At 45.4% G+C, this 13568-nt stretch overlaps 1 long non-coding RNA gene across 3 annotated transcripts; it reads left to right on the top strand.

The window, feature by feature from the left end:
• The first annotated feature begins 246 nt into the window (after positions 1-246).
• On the top strand, positions 247-3846 carry LOC124677113. Of its 3 annotated transcripts, XR_006993950.1 has the most exons (5): positions 258-346; positions 448-2075; positions 2630-3233; positions 3321-3356; positions 3481-3846. It is a non-coding gene; the product is annotated as an uncharacterized LOC124677113 (long non-coding RNA). The 3 variants fall into 3 exon arrangements; XR_006993949.1 differs by having other exon boundaries at positions 247-2075; XR_006993951.1 differs by having other exon boundaries at positions 247-2075; positions 3159-3233.
• Positions 3847-13568: the final 9722 nt, after the last annotated feature.

A 13568-nucleotide genomic window follows, 5' to 3' on the forward strand; every position in this document is an offset into this window, starting at 1 on the left:
TCCGGCTGGTGGAGGTCACGACGGAATGGAGGTGTTCGTGGCGGGGCGGCGGCGGCGGCGCTCTTCGTCTTCTCCGGCGGTGGCGGTTTCGGCAACCCCTTCGTCGCCACGGCGGACAACCCTGACGCCCTGGAGTCGTCCGTCCCTGCACCATATTGGAGGTAAAATTCAGCCCCCCGCCCCCCTCTGTCTCTGATCTCTCCTGCTCATACCGTCCGTCTCCAGGTCTTGCTACCTCCGCCCCATCTTCGTCGACCTGCTCGGAGGGCTGCTAGCCGCGCAACCGAATCAACGATGGAGGAGCTCTTGCTTCCGACAAAGTCGTCGCTGACTCGCTGGTCGTGGAGTACAGATCCCAGCAACCGCTTTCTCCTCCAGACCGAGCTCTCATCCTGAGATTTCCCCCATGGACTTGGGAGCCCCTGACTTCATCTTCCATGTGTACAGACCGAGCTCTCATCCTGAGATTTCCCCCATGGAGTTGGGAGCCCCTGACTTCATCTTCCATGTGTACAACATGCACCGGTGAAATCTTTCTCACCCCTTTCTTGATTTTGCCTTGAAGCATATTAGATCAGATCCTCTTTTCTGAGAATGAATGAAACTTTTCCGCTGTAGCTTTAGTTGAAGTACATGACAAATGATGCTTTAATTGTGGATCAATGATGATTGATATTATAATGAAGACACACCTTTTAAAAATCCAAACTTTGCATTTTCTGCTTATTTTCTATGCAAGAATAGATATTACACTTACTCTTAATGCTCATAAGAAAATAATCAATAATGTTTTCTTATCTAACTTTTGTTGTTTTGTTCATAATATTTGATGGTCTTGTGATAGAATGGTGCCACACATGCATGGCCCGTCTGGTAGCTCGCTGCCTCCAGATATGCGTGTGGGCATGCTGTTGTTCTTCCATGGAAATGGACACGTGAGAGCTATCTTGGCTTTACTGTCTAAACCTATAAATTTGTTTCATTGTTTAGATTTTTTTTGAATTCAAATCATTGGTTACATGATTCCCATTGCTGAATTTTCTTGGAAGAATCATCTTTGTTTCCAATAATTATTTGTGCAAGATGCCATAGGCTCACTCGCGCCTCCCCGCCACCCATGGATGGGCGGATCCGAACTCAGATGCCCAGTCGGTCAGTGCCACCACCGGTCAGTGCTCCCTGTTTGCCTTGCTGCTGCTGGCATGTCCACCGGCAGCGAGAGGGGCAAGGCCGGAAGCAAGCACACCAGAGCGGCTGAGCCTCAGGGAGGTGAAGAAGGACAGGTGTTGTACAAGAGGAGGATGCTGGCATAAACACGCTGTCGATGAGCTGGGCTAATGTTGCCATGGATGGCTGGACGCCCGTGGGTAGACCTACCTCCGGACTGCCGTCGCCATGGACTGTAGAAAAGCAGAAGTTTATACCCACGCACCGTGGAAGAGAAATACCGGACAGAGTAAAGGGATTCAACATGCACATCCTGATAAGTTTTCGTTTCACTTTGATTGTGCAAAGTCTTTTGGTGTTTAGTTGTGTCAGATATAGCTTATGAGATAACTCAATTTTAGATAGGTTCATTTCGACATCACGATATATGTACATCATACATCAGTAGGATTGTTTCATTTGAATTCTTTGCACTGTTCGTATGCTTCCGTAATATAGAACCGAGAGTGTTAGGTTCAGGCGTTCAACGCAAGTTCAGCAGTTCTGTTGGGCAGCTATGCCAGCACGAGTTTTGCTACATAATAAGTATATATACTGAAGCTGGTTTTGCTACATGCTACATGTATCTTAACCACTAGCAAGGTACTCTTTTAAATCTCACTATAGAGCGAATTTTCATGGATTCTGTTCTGAGGCATCTGTTGCATTTTTGCCTGCAAGAAAGATGAGTAAATTGTGGGGTTTTAGGCGTTTTTTGTACCGAAATTTCAGGTAGTTAATGTTACTGTAAGGGACGTTACTAACATCCGTATTGTAAGAACTACTTCTATGGTCACTAGGTAGGTGCTCATTATTCTGAAGAGGGAATGCACAGATGGGACATTGATCGCAATGACTCTGCTCATGAGGTAATTTTGTCCCTGCATAGTGTAACATTGTCTTCTTTGTTTCTTTGATCTCATAGTAGTAGAGTACACGTTATTTGTGCTGGCGTAAATTTGTAGAGTCTAACATGGGCTGTGCCCCCTCCACCCAATTGATTCGAGAAACCTCTGTTTCATAAGAGATATATGTTGGCTAGAAACTACTACCTTGGCCCTTTCCACACCCTCGGTATTCAAATTTAAAGTTCTGTTGTAGAACTTGGTGTGTCATCAACATGGCCTATCCAGGCTCTGAAGCTCTCTGTTGTAAATTTGTAGAGTCTAACATGGGCCGTGCCCCCTCCACACAATGGTTCAAGAAACCTCTCTTCATAAGAGATATATGTTGGCTAGAAACTACTACCTTGGCCCTTTCCGCACCCGCAATATTCAAATTTAAAGTTCTGTTGTAGAACTTGGTGTGTCATCACCTCAAATTTAAATTTAAAGGCTGTTGCATCACTGTTTTAATTCTTTGCTTCTACGGACTTTGTTCCATTCTTTGGTAATAATACTCTCCGGCACATGTAAATCAGCAGGTGTTCATCTGTGTGTATTCAGAACCTTGGAAATATCATCTTGACATTACCATGTTGGCTTGGTGGTTTGGATTGGACAGATTCATGTGGTTGCAGATGCTACATTGGTGCAAATAGTTCTAACACAAAGCTAAGCTCTACGTTTATTTATTTGAGGAAATGATTAGCTTATGACATATTTCCTTTACCAGATTTTACTTTGTTGGGTTGCGTAAATAGAAATGACAGTTGCAAGTTCACCCTCATGATTGCCATATAAGAGAGAAAGAAAGGGTGGGCCATGGGTTTGCTGTTTCACCTCTTTTAGTTCTTTTCTTTTGTAGCTGGTAGTGTAATTTGGGTGTTCACGCCACTTACATTTTGGGAACGTGCATCTTTGTGTCATTGACTTATTTTGATGTGGCGCAAGATATATATTTATTGCGCCGCCTTCAATATGCTAGAACCCCTATTTGCTTTCTGTTTTTTATATCTTTGTCAGGTTTAAAATTATAAGAATGACACTGATGTTATACTACTTCTCTTTCAGCCCCCTGAAGACACTTCACTCTCGGTAACTAACATCATTCGCCATTAGGAGTCCGAGCATTATTGGTCACTTGAGGTTGGAACCTTCCTGCTGTTTACTTAATATAATCCAACAAAATGTTAACACAGTGAATGATGTTATTTGTTTTTGATATACACATAGGAATCATAATTGAATCTGTCCGACGCAGCGTTCAAGGTACGTCGAGGCAATAGTAAATAATTCCACGACTTGTGTGATAGTTATGACACTGGATTATCTCAGTTACTTTTACCTATCCTTTGTTCTACATACGTCAAAGCTGATCATGTCTTGCTTGCAGGATCTTCGGAGGAAACTTCCAGTTACTCGCACCCATTACCCATGGCATAACACTCATGCCATCAGCCTTACACGGGACCTGGCAAAAGAGCTAGCGCTAGGGAAATGAAGCTTATGGGGGCAGGTCACTAGGGTAGCTTGCGTATGGAAATTTTAGCTTCATGCAATTTGCTGTTCCGTATACTGTACAATTCTTATCTTCTAACCAGCATTTTTCTTCTTTTTGTCTGTGATTCCGCACATCGGTGTAAATCAATAGCATGACCTTTTTTTTTGGGAAGTGGCGGATATATGTGCATTCAGATTCTGACTCACGTCACTTGTGAAATCTTCGTCTATTTTTAGCTTTTGAAGGAGTTCATCTGTACCTTTTTTCCTTTTGACTTTTCAGACGACGTAGATTATATTTTATCATGTATATTCAAAAATTATAACTGACAAAAGATGATGTAAAAAGCTTGAAACATCCTTAGAAATTACTAAAAGATTCATATGGTGTTGTTTAAAGGAAATAATATGTTTGATTGGGCATTCGGAGGAGTCACACTGAAATAAAAGCCTAGAACGCCTGGAAGGATTTATAATAAAAGAATGCTTTTGTGTTTATGTAGTTGTATGTTCCATCCAGAATTGTCATTTTTTTCTTTATGATACTACATGGTTCAAGGGTAATGATCTGGTACAGAGTATTATCATATTCATGTAGCACTATTTATTGGGCTGGTGCATTGCATATTTCACTGTATTTTGTTTCCCTTGAGAATTTCTAGCGCAAGGAATTTGCTGGAAATTCACCACGTTTACCACGGGTACCAAAACGTAAGGTAGGCGGCGCGGCGAAGCGCGCCTTTCCATCTAGTAGATGTGAAATCGGATAGAATCCTTCATTTTGGAGCACACGAGTGAGGAGTCCTACCAATCTACCATCGCCTCCTCTATCACACGGAGCCGCAGCTCAGAGGATCGCAGGTGCATGTCCATGGACGCATGGGGAAGACCAGCCTAGTGGAAACAGCTGGCTCGACAGTTACCGTTGGACCCCCAGCAGAATTAGCTGTCAAAGTTCTTAAATAAATAGTCCCGCCAGACCACTGCCACCGGTGCAAAAAAGCCTCTTCTCCTCTGTCCATGGCCCTCCTGTCCGTCCACCACCGATTTTCCGGCTGAACGTCGGAGCCATTTGCGGCGAATCGCGACAGTATCACGTTCCAATAGAGAATGTAACCGTAAGCTGCCATGCCAAGATGGGTTCAGCTATGCTTGATCGCAGCCTGCTAAGGCGCTAGTCATAGTGGGGAGTAAGCTTGTACTAAGAATATACGTCATGTTATTATCTAGTGCTACTACCTTCATAGTGGGTAGTAAACTTATATGTGGTGTACATGCATTGTGTCATTTATTATGTTGTAGACTCATTTTGTGATGTTATGGTAACATAGCTAGTTACCACCTCACTCTTTTTCTTCATTTATTGCCATGTCATGTCACCAAAATACTTTGAGATGTGTGATGTTACTAACTATGTTACTCCCACTATGAGAGCAAGTACAATAGAGTCCAGTCAGCTGACTATAAGACATTAAATAATATATTTTAGATGAGTTGGAGGAGAGAGAAGAGGAGAGAGAAGAGGAGAGAGAAGGGAGGTGAGCTACTATGCATAACTAGCCAGCTACGCGTCCTCCTAGACACCTTGTGAGAGTGAAAGGTGGGTCATATATTAGTAAAGTACTACATTCTTATAGCCAACTATTGTACATGTTAGCTATATGATGACTACAAATGATATAACATCTTGTTATAGCCAACAGTTAGCTATACTATTGGAATTGCTCTAAGCAGTCTAACCAACGCTGAATACAGAGAAATTCAGTGCCTACCTGCAGGTACCAGGCAGGTACTGTAGATTCTGAACGAGCACAGCACACCACGGAGTTGAAGTGGGCGTGGAAAGTTGTGGCGTGAATCAATTTTCTGGATGCAGCAAAGTCGGCAGCGGCTTTTAACATGCGTTAGGTATACAACTCCTCCTGCTGCCTGCTCGTGGGGTAGAATTTTATGTTTCATGGCGACGGTTATGGAGGCCGACCGTCACTGCTTTTGCGGCGTGCGTGAACCGACTTTCCTCGCGCGTCACGGCAGAGGGTGTGCACGCCAGAGTTATGGCCATCGCTCGCAGCGCGGCCGTGGAGCACGCGTCGTTTACGTCGTGGTCTCGTGGGTGGGGGAGCTCCTGCTGTCGTGCTGCTATGGGAAAAGGGCTTGTGGGGTTTAGGCCACCCTAGCACTAGCAGATCTAGGAAAATGAGGCAAAAACAGTTTCTGTCTAGAAAATGTGCACCGAAGCGATCCCCTAATAATACTGAATAAATATCCAACACCCCCTGTACCCCACCTCAAGAAGTTCCAAATTTCGGCCAAAAATTTTCAGCACCCCAACAGAAAAAAAATGGCGCGATGCAAGTTTCAGCTCCCATCGATGACCTTCAACTGGTGAACTCGCCGGAGTTCGGTCAAATTACGGCGAATAACTGACAAATTTGTTGCATTCTCGAGCTGAGAAGCGCGGTGCCATTGCTGGCTTCCTAGATGCGTGCGTGGGCGGGCGGGCGGCCAGGGCGAGGAGTAGATTGTTGGCGGTGCAGGCACGATGCGGCTAAGGCGAGAAAGAACAAGAGCACGTAGGGGAGAGAAAATAGAAGATAAAAGGGGGGAAATCTGGCAGGTGGTTCCATGATGATTTTGAGGGACGATATTTGTTTCGCTTGACCAAAAAAAATTATCCGGTACATTAGATACGTGTTTTTGGCCAAATCGACTACCGTCCCTCAAAATCATCACGAACCCACATGGTATCATAGACTAGTTGAATGCCCGTGCGTTGCTACGGTCATATATTTGTTTTCATTGCCACATATGTTGCACATGTAAAATGCACATACAAAATATAGGCACATAGTATAATGTAAATGTTAGAATTTTCAATTCACGTAGTTTGACAAAATATGCATATTCATAGAACAGTACAATCGAGAGAGCTGTTAGCTACTCCAAAACAAAATACCGAGGTAGTGTAAGGTAAAGTTTGTTAGTTTCAAGAAGAGCGATATCTAGTGTCAAACAAACAATTATTATGAAATATCATGGGAAGCAAGACCACCAAATGTCTCTCGGCACATGCAAAACTATTTTCTTTGCTGATCACCCGTAGATCCTTTCACCACATTTACAACCACACTTTATCCCATTTGTCCATCCTAAGTCAGGTGATGGAAATATTCTTAGCATGACAATCCGTGTCCATTTTATGAAAGCCTACATCATAAGTCATAACAAAACAAGTTTCCATCAAAGGAAAATTGGCGAATATAAGGACATAAAAGTTTTCTTGGATTTACAAAGGGAAGGAAATACCTCTTATTTTCTTAGATACTCATTGGTGCGTTTAGTATAGGACCACTGGATCAGCAAGGAGATCTGCTTTGGAAGGTCATTCGCGCGTTATTAGCTGCTCGACTGTAATATCTGAGCCATTCGAAAGCTATATCGCACAAGTGATGTATTGATCAAACTTATGTGATCTAGGAGAATTAGGTCCAATGTGAAAATGTTTTATGTTGAAGTTGAAATAGTAGAACATGAAAATTAAAGTATAAATGAGATTAATTACACGGACATGCCACAACTGAGGTAGTTGTACATGCACTAAGGGCTAAAGCAAGCCTCGTCGTATGACCCTGAAGCCTCCTAGAACGTGATGAATGGCTTTTACCAGTGGGAGTGCATGGCGTAGTAGGCAAGGATCTTTCTGCCTTCATTTTTGAAGTTGCGTTTGGAGGGGAGCACTTGAAGGTTGTCAAGGCATCAGAGTGATGAAAAAGGATCTCCTGGAAACAATAGATTTCAGAACAAGTCTCAAAGAACACAAAACATAGAAAATTGTATGTCACATAAATCTCACTACTGTTGCTCATCCTTCTAACTTTTGGACTCCATTCTCACCTTGGAATATATCAAAAAGTTCAGTTGCAAGCCCAAAGCTTGTAGCACCAAACATTTGATAAATCAACACCTTTAGGCTTATTTAATTTGTAGAACCAATAAATAGGGTCTCATGGCCAAAGGTCTAGCAGAATATAAATGATTCACAAAGTCAAATGAAGCATAAAAGGTAACCTTGGTGCCATCTTGAGACAGGGCACTGATTATGCTTGAAAGTTATCACAACCTTGGTTCATGAATCTCAAAATTGCCTCATTATTTGACTTCCTTCCGGCTAGAAAAATATAATATAATTTAAACACTATGCACATTGGCATTCTCCTATTTGTACAATGAATGCAGCACCAAAAATTTATCATGATCAGAAATTGATGTAACGGTAGCTATGCTGCAACTTAAAAAATAGAACAAATGCTAAAATAACCTACACAATTAGTTAGGATCGTATTATAATTTTATGAACAATAATAATTATTAATGTTGATGAAACGGTAGCTATGCTGCAACTCTGCTCTTCTGGATTGTGCATCCTAGGATTTGGATGACAAATGTTAATGTTGTATTCCCATTCTCGACCTGTCTGAGTAGTTAGAAACCAATTAGCATAATTAAAAAAAATTAATGATGTTAGAGTCAGAAAATATAAAAAAGGCGATGTTGTTAGTAATGTTGATGAACCAAAAGAAAATATTGAAAGTTCACAAATGCAACATATTAACATGCCAGAGTAGATAGAAACTTATCACCTGAAAAGTTATCAATGAATTTTTGGAGCAGAAAATAAATGGCCAAGAAAGTAGCACCTAATCTAAAGTCTGAAAAAGCATACTAATCAATAAATTGAACCATTTGCACATCTAAATCCTGGAAAAATATGTGTACTTACACTCAATGTAGAAACTTGCTCTAGGCATGCACACGAACATAATAGCCTTATGTAAATACTTGAACACAGCTTCATAGCTTATACCCTTGTATGAATAGATTGTGAAAACTCATCGATAAACATGAACAATCGCTAGAACTGGAAGTAGATCATTATTCCACCTTCTGAGCAAATCAAAGCTAGTTCAAGATTGAGAATTAGAACGAAACGTTGAACATAATTTAACCACAATATGATAGCATAAAACTTCACGTCAGTAGGCATAGTCCGGAAGGTAATGCAAAACTATAATCATCAACACAAAAGGGTACACATGTAACCTCATTCAGAAAAAGTACACCAACAACCATGCATAGAAAATAGGCAAATTCAATAACAACCCAATTAAATATCAGAGTTAAGCTTACATTAATGTGATGAGTGATCTATTTGATAAGTAAGAAAATAAATGCAGTGTTTTAAGTATGCATGGCAGAGAAGTTTTTCATCTCCAAGTTAACCTTGTCCTTGACAATTCTCCATCTCATCTTAGGGCCCTAGACATCATCGACCACAGCACCATGGAGTCCCTCCATTGTGAATCATGAAAAAAATGCAACGGGTGGTCAAAGTTTGTAGAATGCTGAGAAGTCTCTGATGTCAAAATTTTGCCAACATCCTGGTGCATAAACTGTCAGACGTGCTTCCTATTTAAATAACACAAAAAACAAGACAAATTTTAGCAGGTGGACATGGAACTTCGCAAGGAAATACTTCATTGCCTGAAATATTTTTGTAAGGTCATGAATAGATTAGACCGTTTGACTGACTGCCACTGTTCTAGCTTATCTCCCTCAAGGTAATATGTTCCTTCGCATAAATATTTCAGTGACATTACAGGTAAATCTAACTCCTTAATCGCTTTAAAAATTCGATGAATATGAACATGCTACCTTCACGGTCCAACACGTGATCATCCGATTTTAGCGTGTTGATGACCCGAGGCCCTTCCTCTCTTTGGTTGTGAAGCTGTTCATTCATCAGACATACATCTGAAAGATGCTTTCTTCTGAAGGAAGAATCCCCGTTATACAAGGGGATGGGAGGACGGCGCCCTAGCGGCAGCGGCCTGCGGGATCTCGAGGCAGCGAATTTCTAGAAGCGATTGTCAAAGCTGAGGACGGTGACCTTGGGGTTGGGACAGCAGCCTTCGGATCTCAGGACGGAGGGCGACGTATGAGCAGCGGCGGGCGAAAGGGGGAGAGGGGGAGACCTCATGCCGGTGCTCGAGCATGGCGGCTGCTAGCAGGCGCATATACTCCCGCGCATCATTCGTCTGTGTGGTGCTGAGAGATTGTTTCCTAGACATGTAGGAGTAAGAGATTTTTTTCTGGAAAGGAAAGGTATCTTTCCAACGTGATTGATTTATTTCCTAAAGCACTTGAGATTGTTTCCTTCACAATTAATTACCTAATTCATTGATGCGGTGGTGACAAAGGGAATGAAATTGTTTCCTAGTTAATTTCAATCGTGATTGATATGTTGTGAGGGTTGATAAATGGAAGGAGGAAAACTTACAGTGAAATTAGATCAGACGAAGCAGAGACGTAAGATTAGATTGAACGGCCAGGATCTTTTCAATGACGACCACCAAAGTGCGTTGAGTGTCAAACGACCAACTCCCATTTATTAGTAAAGATCTGTGACATCTCACCCATCCCCAACCGGCTACCTTTGCTGCGTCTTTCCCACAACGGCGCGCTTCCTCCCAGCAACAACCACATTAGAGCATCTCCAGCCGCGTCCCCCAAAGCGTCACCCAAAGGGATTTGGGGCGCGCTGGACAAAAAATGCGTTCCAGCCGCGTCCCCCAAAGCACATTTTTGTCCGCGCGGCCCGATACGGTGTCCGACGCCCCGAGCCCGTCCCCGTCCCACAGGGGACGCACCGGGGACGCCGGACACAACGAAAAACGAGGCGGGGAGTGGCGGGGCCGACTCGTCAGCGGCTCAGTGAAAAATCGTCCGCCGCGCATTTCTGGCATCCCCCGCCGCCAATTCATTTCTCCTTTCCCCGCCGATGATTCATTTCTCCTTTCCCCCGCCGATTCGTTTCTCCTTCCCGCCGTCCACCCGCCGCCGCTACCTTCTCCCCATTCCATGACGCCGCCGGTAGCCCCCAAGAAGATGGCCAAGAAAGCGGCCAAGAAGCCGCCGGGCAATGCGACGAAAGGGGCGAAAGCACCGTTCGCGAAGCCGCGGAAGGCGCCGGCCCCGAAGAAGAGGCCGGAAGGATTGACCGATGATCAGTGGCATGAAAACTGTCTGCGCCGGAAAATGTCGACGGCGGAGCGGAAAGGGCGGAGGGCGGCGGAGCAGGAGAAGAAGGCTCTGGCGGCGCGCCAGCACCACCACATAATGGCCGGGTGTATCGCCGCCACCAACGCGAGCCCATATAGTACGAACGTGCCGGTGTACGTTCCGGGAGTCTTCTCTCCGTCGTCATCCGCCTTCTACAACGACGACCCCACTCCCGGGTGCGTGACGCCTAACTTGTCGCCGCACTACCAGGATGCCCTGCCGCATGGCGGCTTCAACCCCAACAACCTCTACTCCCCGGCGTACGAGCAGCGTGAGCCAGGACCCGGTGCGGACAGCGACCCTTTCACTGGCCGCAGGGGGCGCTCGAATTCGAGGGCGCCGGTGCTGAGGGTGCTGAGGAAGAGGAGGACGATGAAGAGGAGGGGGTGGAGGACGAGGACGACGACGAGGACGAAGAGGGCGGCGAGGAAGAAGACGAGGAGGGTGCCGGTGACGATGATCTCGTGGAGGTCGACGCGGACGGCGTGAAGAAGAAAAGGAAGAAGAAGGCGTCGGGCACACGAGGCCCCAAGTGGACGGCTTTGGAGGATCTTTGTCTGTGCGAGTCGTGGGCGACGGTGAGCCATGACTCCATCATCGGCGCCAACCAAAAACACGGGAAGTATTGGGCGAGAATCAAGGCCGAGTTCGATGAGCGCAAGCTCATCAACAGCGAGTACAAGAAAGTGACAATGAAGAGGAGCCAAAAGGCAATGTCGACGCGATGGGCCATCATCCGGTGCGTCGGTGAACTCCTTCCATGGATACCATCGGGAATTACCGACCGGAGCCGAGAGCGGCGCCGACCTCTCCCAAATGGTACGCCTCTTTCTTCCATAATCCGTAGCGCCTACATTGTGTTCGATGAAATGATTCCGCTTCCTTTGGCTAGTTTGATAGGGCCATGGAGGTTTACGCGAGGAACTCGGATGGGCATAAGCCGTTCGCGCTGATGCATTGCTATAGCAAGCTCAAAGGGAATGAGAAATGGCGGTTGACGCGCCTGTCGCTGTCCAAGGGGAAGGACGCCATTGATCCGGACGCGCCGTCGGCAACGTCGGCAGGGCGTCCCATGCGGCAACAAGGCTGCCAAGGCCGCCTTGGCCGACGCCGTGTCGGGTGAGAAGACGCGAGGCGTCGATCACGAAATGCCTCGCGGACGTCTCCTCGACCTTTCTCTCCCGCGCCAAAAAGAACGACGAAAGGTGGGCGGAGCTGCTCAAGAGGCAAGAGGAGAAGTTGGAGCTCAAGAAACGCAGGGACGACATGTCCCCGCCGAGAGCGCGTCGACGGAGGGAATGTCTCCCGGACGCGGGCGGCGCACAACTTCTTCAAAGGCCGGATCCTCGACGACATCGAAGCCAAAATGGCGGCGGCCGACGCAGCGGCCCGAGAAGCGGCGGCGGCAGCGGCGACAAGAATCGCGGCGCAAGAGCCGGCTGCGCGCGTCTTCGACTGCTACACCATCGTCGGCCTACGCGACGGCGGCGGAGGAGACGGAGTATGCACAGCACCAGGCAGATCGCGACGAGGTCGTCGTGATCGACGGGCCTGCGTCAACTCAGGATACGTCGTCGTCGATCAACCCCTTCTTCTAATTTAGCATGCACTATATGGTCTGTAATATGATCGCCGCTACTCTGATCGCGCTACTCTGATCGCCGCTACTCTGATCGGCGGGAACGATCTCTTTTGAATGCAAAATTTGAATTCTTGATTGGGGGCGGCGTTTGGGGGACGCGGCTGGGGAGCGACTTCCCCCAAAGGCGGCACGAACAAAACACGTCCCCCAAACGCTCAATCCAGCGCGGTTTGGAAGACGCTTTAGGAGACGCGGCTGGAGATGCTCTTAAGCTCACGTTCTCACCATAGCGGTGACATCAAACTAGTCTTTCCCAACCAGCTCGGCAACAATGACAAATTAGCTCGAAATGCTTAAACTTTTTGCTCGAAATCCCTGCAATGATGCTTTAAATAAGCAACCAAATTTCTAGAAGCCAAAACATGGAGTAACCAGTTCCTGTGAGCTTCTTCACTCCTCACCGTTTCAATTTTGCGATCAAAGAGCTATATATATTACCCAGGACTGATACATTCGTTCTGAAGAGCATCTACAATAAATTGTGGTTTATATCACCCACAGACATCTCCTTCTTTCAGCAGTAGCCCTACTAGCACACCGATGGGCTACTACATTATCAGCTCTAGCTGTGTAACTAATGCTAAAACTATTGAATAAAGAACTAAGCTCTTTTACCTCTTGAGTTATACCTACAATTTCAAATCTGCAATGCTAGGTTTCTTCATTAACTTAACCACCTCCCGAGCATCAGATTCGATTCGAACCAGGTGATAACCCCTCTTCACCGCCAACTTGACATCATCACGGATAGCCAGAACTTCCATTGCCATCAGACTGATAGCATGAGGATACCAGAGAGCTTGCGCCACAATCAGCTACCCTCCATGGCCGCGTACCACTAGCCCATTTGCTCAATGCAGCTCCACCTCTGTAAAGCTCACATCAACGTTGAGCTAAGGACGTTCGCTTCTTCCAACGTGTTTTCACATGAAGAGGTTTAGGCACCTTGCTCTGGAAAATCCTATACACCGACCAGGTCGGTGCCTACCAGGCACCGCACACCCTGGTCGGGTATTGGGCCCTGACCCATTTAGATTTTTTTTCTTTTTCTCTTTTCTCTTTTCTCTTTTTTATTTCTTTTTCTCTTTTCTGTTTTATTTCCTTTTATTTTCTATTTATTTTTTTACTTCTGTTTAAATTGGAAAGGCCTAAACTCAAAAACTGTTCAAATTGGAAAAACGTTTAAATTTAAGAATTATTAAAATTCTAAAATTATTAAA

The sequence above is a fragment of the Lolium rigidum genome, chromosome 7 (genome assembly GCF_022539505.1).
Source record: "Lolium rigidum isolate FL_2022 chromosome 7, APGP_CSIRO_Lrig_0.1, whole genome shotgun sequence".
Taxonomy (NCBI): domain Eukaryota; kingdom Viridiplantae; phylum Streptophyta; class Magnoliopsida; order Poales; family Poaceae; genus Lolium; species Lolium rigidum.